Genomic DNA, 7099 nt, shown 5'->3' on the forward strand with positions numbered 1-7099 from the left:
GGAAGAACCCGTAATAGTTTTAAATTTGCTCTACCCACCAACTTCAACAAGTTAGAAACCCCTCTCTGGTCTGATATAAACCTCCTTTTTCTGCAGCCTGTTCAGGCTTTCCTGAGTCACATAACCTCTCGATCCCAGTAATCTGCTTGTAAATTATTTCTCTCCTTTTTCCACTGCTTCAATATTCTGTTTTTAAACATGGAGAGTAGTAACATGCACAGTATTCTAAGAGTGCTGGAATCTAAAATGATTCTACAGATTGAGGGTGGCTCAGTGGTTAGCACTGTTGCCTCAGTGCCAGTCACCTGGGTTCAATTCCACCCTCGAGCCACTGTCTGTGTGGAGTTCACACACTGCTCCCCAAATCTATGCAGATTTCTTCTGGGTGCTCTGGTTTCCTCCCATTGTCTAAAAATGTGCAGGTTAAGTGGATTGGCCATGCTAGTTTGCTCATAGTGTCCAGGGATGTGCAGATTAGGTGGGTTAGCCATGGATGAATGAGATGCTCTTTGGAGAGGTGGTGTAGAGTCAAGGAACCGAATGGCCTGCTTCCACACTGTAGGGATTCACTGATATACTTGAAAGTGTTCAGAAAAGATTTACAAGGATGTTGCCAGGGTTGGAGGATCTGAGCTACAAGGAGAGGCTGAACAGGCTGGGGCTGTTTTCCCTGGAGCGTCAGAGGCTGAGGGGTGACCTTATAGAGGTTTACAAAATTATGAGGGGCATGGATAGGATAAATAGGCAAAGTCTTTTCCCTGGGATCGGGAGTCCAGAACTAGAGGGCATAGGTTTAGGGTGAGAGGGGAAAGATATATAAGTGACCTAAGGGGCAACTTTTTCACGCAGAGGGTGGTACATGTATGGAATGAGCTGCCAGAGGATGTGGTAGAGGCTGGTACAATTGCAACATTTAAGAGGCATTTGGATGGGTATATGAATAGGAAGGGTTTGGAGGGATATAGGCCAGGTGCTGGCAGGTGGGACTAGATTGGGTTGGGATATCTGGTCGGTATGGATGGGTTGAACCGAAGGGTCTGTTTCTGTGTTGTATATGTCTATGACTCTATGACTCTATGATTCTAAAGTCACTGACTTGCTCTCCTATTTTGTCCCTTTAGAAGAGAGCGCCAACATTATGGAAGTAATTTGAGAGGCTAGTGGCAAGCAAGCCAACCTGCAGACAACCTCAGAGATCCAGCCTGAGGCTGTCAGAGTCACCAACTGCATTGCACAAAATCTGCCGAGAAAGTGGAACTGACTTCCATGAGGAGTAGTTGGATAGAGAACATGGATTCACTTCAGGTTGGTATGACGGAAAGGATGTAGAGGGATGGTGTTGGCAGTAGCAGAGTCAGATCGGCTTCCATTGGACATAACCACAGTCACCTATGAGAAAGTGAGGACTGCAGATGCTGAAGATCAGGGTCAATGAGTGTGGCGCTGGAAAAGTGCAGGTCAGGCAGCATCTGAAAAGCAGGAGAGTCGATGTTTCGACCATAAGTTCTTCATCAGGAAAGTCCTGATGTTCATTCCCAGTGAAGAGCTTACGCTCAAGAAGTTGATTCTCCTGCTCCTCAGATGCTCCCTGACCTGCTGTGCTTTTCCAGCACCACACTTTTTGATTATAATCGCAGTCTCTGAGTAACCTGGTTCTGGCTCTGACTCAGTTTCGTCCACCTTGTTTATACAGGCAGCTTGCACTCCAATTTCCTCATCACAAGGACAGATGAATTTCCCAAAAATTTCACATGCCCTGTGAATGTCTTCTTTCACCTGTTCACTGCTGAATGTGAGAACTACTTATGGTGCTTTAGGAAATTACTACATCACTCAGATTTCAGAATTTGGAGATGCTGGTGTTGGACTGGGGTGTACAAAGTTAAAAATCACACAACACCAGATTATAGTCCAACAGGTTTAACACGAGCTTTCAGAGCACTGCTCCTTCATCAGGTGGTTGCGGAGTACACAATTGTAAGACACAGAATTTATAGCAAAAGTGTACAGTGCGATGTAACAGAAAATACCTTGATTGAATCTTTCATCTGTTAGAATGACCATGATAGTTTTACTTCTTTCATACGTAAATCACAAAACATTTTTAAAACGTTACATTCTCAGGTTAACTATAACAATTGGTGTCAGCCAGATAATATGTTGAAGGTGTTAGCCCCCGTGTTCCCTGTCTGTGCCATAATGTTTCAACTGAATCTAATCTAAAAAGTGAGTTAACAGAGTCTTACATGGATTCATGCAGTTTTTGAGCAAAGTACAATGTAACTCCGCAAGTACAAATTCACCCCTCAAACATATATGTGTATGTGTGTGTGTGTGTTTGTGTGCGCGCGCACGCGCATCTGTCTGTCTGGGGTGGAGGATTGTGAGTGTGAGAGAGTGTATATGTGTGTGTATGTGAGTGTAAAGTGTCTAAGTCTGTGAAAGGTTGCATGTGTGAGTGTGGGACTGTGTGTGTCTGCGTATACTCAAGCTCTTCTTGAATCTGTTGGTTTAAACTTCTGTATCTTCTGCCTAACAGAAGACAGTGGAAGAGAGTGTAACCAAGGTTGGAGGGGTCTTTGATTATATTGGCTGCTTTCTTGGGGCAGCAGGAAGTGTAGAGGAGTCAATGGATGAAAAGCCTGCTTGCGTGATGGACTGGGCTGTGCTCACAACTCTCCACAATTTCTTGCAATCTTGGGAATGGCAGTTGCTATACCAATCCATGATGCATCCAGATAGGAAGGATGCTTTCTATGGTGCATCTATTAAAAATTGGTAAGAGTCATTGTGGCATCATCTAAAAGTACAACAGGACCTTGATCAGGTGGGCTAATAGGCTGAGGAGTGGCAGATGGAGTTTAATTTAGATAAATGAGAGATGTTGCATTTTGCTAAGACAAATCAGCAGGACTTACAGAGTTAATATTTGAGCCCTGGGGCATGTTGTTGAATAGACTGAGGGGTTTGAATACATAGTTCCTTGAATGTGGCATCAAAGGTAGACAGGGTGGTGAAGAAGGGCAACCTTTTCATACAGAGGGTGGTGCTCATGTGGAACGATATGCCAAAGTAGAAAATTCACGTACAATTACAAGATTTGAAAGACATTTGGACAGGTACATGAATAGAAAAGATTTAGAGGGATATGGGCCAAACGCAGGCAAATGGTTTTCCATGCCTGATTCTACAACTCTATGAGCCCAGTAACTCATAGAGTCATAGAGATGTACAGCATGGAAACAGATCCTTCAGTCCAACCTGTCCATACCGACCAGATATCCCAACCCAATCTAGTCCCACCTGCCAGAACCCTGCCCATATCCCTCCAAACCCTTCCTATTCATATACCCACCCAAAATCCGCTTAAATGTTGCAATTGTACCAGCCTCCACCACTTCCTCTGGCAGCTCATTCCATACACGTACCACCCTCCGTGTGAAAAAGTTGCCCCTTACGTCTCTTTTATATCTTTCCTCTCTTACCCTAAACCTATGCCCTCTAGTTCTGGATTCCCCGACCCCAGGGAAAGACTTTGCCTATTTACCCTCTATAAGGTCTGCTTCTCAATAAAATGTCCATGCACCTGTACTTAACAGAAAAGGTCAGAAAACAGTCCAACTTGGGTCCTTTGCTTGACTTTACTCCACAATGTTTGGGAGAAAGCATAACACATTTCAATATTCTGGGATATTTTAATATATATAAAAAGAGATATGTTAAAAGAATAACATTTAAGCAGATGCATCTTTAGCTAGGAAAATGTGGTATAAATGCTGGGGTAAGGGCGGCACTCAACTCAAAGCTCAAAGGACAGCATCTTGTCTTTCGCTTGGGGACCCGGACACCTCTAGGACTCAAGATTGAGTTCAGTAGCATTTTTACCCAACCCCCACACCCTGGTCCTGTCATGACATTGATTGTTTTCAGCACAGCCAACCCATTCTCTCTGACTCTTAGCCCTCATTATCACTTATTCAGCTTCCCTTCTGTCCTCGCTTAATGTCAACCATCCCCTTTCATATCTCCCTTTCCATCTCTATTTATCTGCTAACCTCCCCTACATCATCCCACTCCCATCTTCAGCATAAATACCACTTTTTCCTAGTGCTAATCAGTTCTGATGAGGAGTCACTGGACTCAAAATGTTAATTCTGCTTTCTTCCCACAGATGCTGCCAGATCGACTGAGTTCCTCCAGCAATTTCTGTTTTTGAATCGATTACTGCCCTTTGTCCATAATGAAAAGTAATTTATCAATATACTTATTTGAAAGATAATCTCATGTAAAAGTCAACTCTGGTGTTTTAGGAAGTCGATATGTAAACATTTTAGAATCAAAGTGTAATCCTGAAGGTGTTAAAAATTCAATTACATTGTAACCTGCAATTGAAGTATTGCAAGTATATTTAAACTCTGCAAGTATGTAAATGCCTGAAGCATTTCTACATTTAAGTTTTGCTTTTATGATTAAAGTGATCATATTATGAATGGCAAACCACATTGTGCTAATGAATTACTTACTGCTAATTATTAAGAATTAAATAATGCTGTTGTTTTGTCTTTATTCTGTTGTGACAATCCTTATTTGGATTTCACTTGGGTCCAAATCAAATACCTATGTCAAAAACATTAACCATTTACATATCAACCCCACAATTCCCACATAGGAGACTTATCAAGTAGGCAAAGACACATGGGATGAATTTGATAAAGAGGATTCAACATTGGCAGAGTTGTAGGAGACAAAAGTTGATGACCGAAGGTTGCTTTAGTGACTGGAAGCCAGTGTCCAGTGGCATCCCACAGGGATCTTTGCTGGCTCCACTATTACTTGTTATTCATATAAATGACTTTGATGATTGTGTGAGGGTTGGATTAATAAATTTGTGGATGATGCAAAGATTTGTCAGGTGGTTAACAGTGAGGGGTATCTTGGTCTGCAAGAAGATATGCATAGGATGGTCAAATGATCAGATAAGTAGCAGATTGAACTTAACCCTGAGTGTGAGGTGATACACTTTGGAAGGAGTAATTTGACAAGGAAGTATTCAATGAACAGCATGACATTGGGAAATTCTGTGGAACAAAGGTAACATTAGAGTGTTTGTCCATAGATCTCTGAAAGCAGAAAGGCATGTTAGTAGGGTGGTGAAAAAGGCATATGGGACATTTGCCTTTATGAATCGATGCATAGATTACAAAAGCAGGGAATTCATGAAGAAGTTGTATAGAACTTTGGTGAGACCACTACTAGAGTACTGTATGCTGTTCGGGTCACCACATTACAGGAAGGATGTGATCGCACTGGACATTTCATCAGGATGCTGCCTGGGATGGAATATTTCAGTTATGAGGAAGGGTTGGATCAAATTGTCATTAGAGCAGAGAAGACCGAGAAGATCTGATTGAGTTGTACAACATTATAAAGGGAATGGACAGTGTGGATAAGGAGCATCTGTTCCCCTTAGTTGAAGGGTGAGTCATGAGGGGACACAGAAGAGGGACAGGAGGTTTAGGGTGGATCTGAGGAAAAATGGTTTTACACAGAAGATGGTGACAGTCTGAAATGTGTTGCCTGGGAGGATGGTAGAAGTGAGTTGCCTCACACCCTTTAAAAAGTACCTGGATAGGTACTTGGCACATCATAACATTCAAGGCTATGAGCCACATGCTGGTAAATGGGATTAGTTTGAAGGTCACATATTTCTCATGTGGGTGCAGAGTCAATGGGCCAAGGGTCTCTTCTGCACTTATGATTCTATGTTTCTAAAACTCTGTCTGCATATATATATAAAAAGTTGTATTGCTAGCAGCAAAAGCATTACCTATCAATGGCACAAAGGACAGAGCAGCTTGTTAAGTAAGTATGCACATAATAACGTATTGTATTGTGCAGAAACAGTGATAGACTGGTTGATGCCTGTTGTAGCTGTTCACTACATCTCTACCCACTGCCACTATCCCTCTCTAAATTCCTGTGCAGTCTTCAAATAAATCCTGAGATAAATGTTTCAGAGTAATTGGTTCCCTGTGATATGAACAGATTGATGTAATCATTGATTATAACATTTAAGGGTATAAACAACTAAAACAATCAGCATCTGTGGAATTTTATAAATTAGCACAAAATAGTAGTAGTCTTTATTATAAAAAAAACTTAGTCACAATCACCATAATGAATTACAAATCATTAAAACAATGTACAATGGACAATGTATTTTTTTAAAAAATATGATGAAACAATGCTTATGAGTGAGATAACGCTTCAAATAAGGCAGGTATAATATCAGCATAGTCTTACGAATTGAATAGGGACTTTTGTATTGAATAGTTATTTATATACAGGAAAAATTATGTAAATAAATTGGTCATGCAATTTGCATACAGTAAGCTCCCACAGTGGGATAATGACCAGACAATAAGTCTCCGTGTTGTTAGTTGAAGGATATGTGCTGGCTTGGGAGTTAGCAAATCAGAGCAAATGGACGACAGAGAGAATAGTGATACAGACAGTGGGCAGCCCTACTGCAATGGCACAAGAGACCAGAATGAAATTGGAAATGGATAGGATTTGGCAAACTCAGTGTGAAATAGAGGAAGGTTATTCAACCCCTCAAGCCTGAACTATATTCAATCTAACCATGTTTAATTGGTATCTCTTAATGAGTTTATGTCACAGAAATCTAAAAATCTTAGTTTTAATAATTGCAATTGACCCCAGCGTTGGTAGGTCCACATTACCATTCCTCTTTGGAAGTATTTTCTTATTTACTTTAAGGTCATTCCCTGTTATTCTGTACTCCTCCAGCAGTTTTTCTGTATCTATCTTATCAAATCAGTTTAATATTCATTATGTCTTCATTTGAGCATTCACAGCCAGCTAATTTCTCAGCTTATAGTTTGCAGTATTGCCACTACTGATAAGTTAGATTTTATGGAATAGACCAGAGGACTACAACCAAATTCCAATACCACACAACAACTGACAGCACTAATTTTAGAAGTGGCTGAGCATAGGTTGGTTAGCTCTGTCAACAAGTGTAGAATAAAACCATCAGCAATAAATAAATAAAAAAGAAAAAAAAAGAAAAGAAAAG

The sequence above is a fragment of the Hemiscyllium ocellatum genome, chromosome 23, assembly GCF_020745735.1.
Source record: "Hemiscyllium ocellatum isolate sHemOce1 chromosome 23, sHemOce1.pat.X.cur, whole genome shotgun sequence".
Lineage (NCBI taxonomy): Eukaryota > Metazoa > Chordata > Chondrichthyes > Orectolobiformes > Hemiscylliidae > Hemiscyllium > Hemiscyllium ocellatum.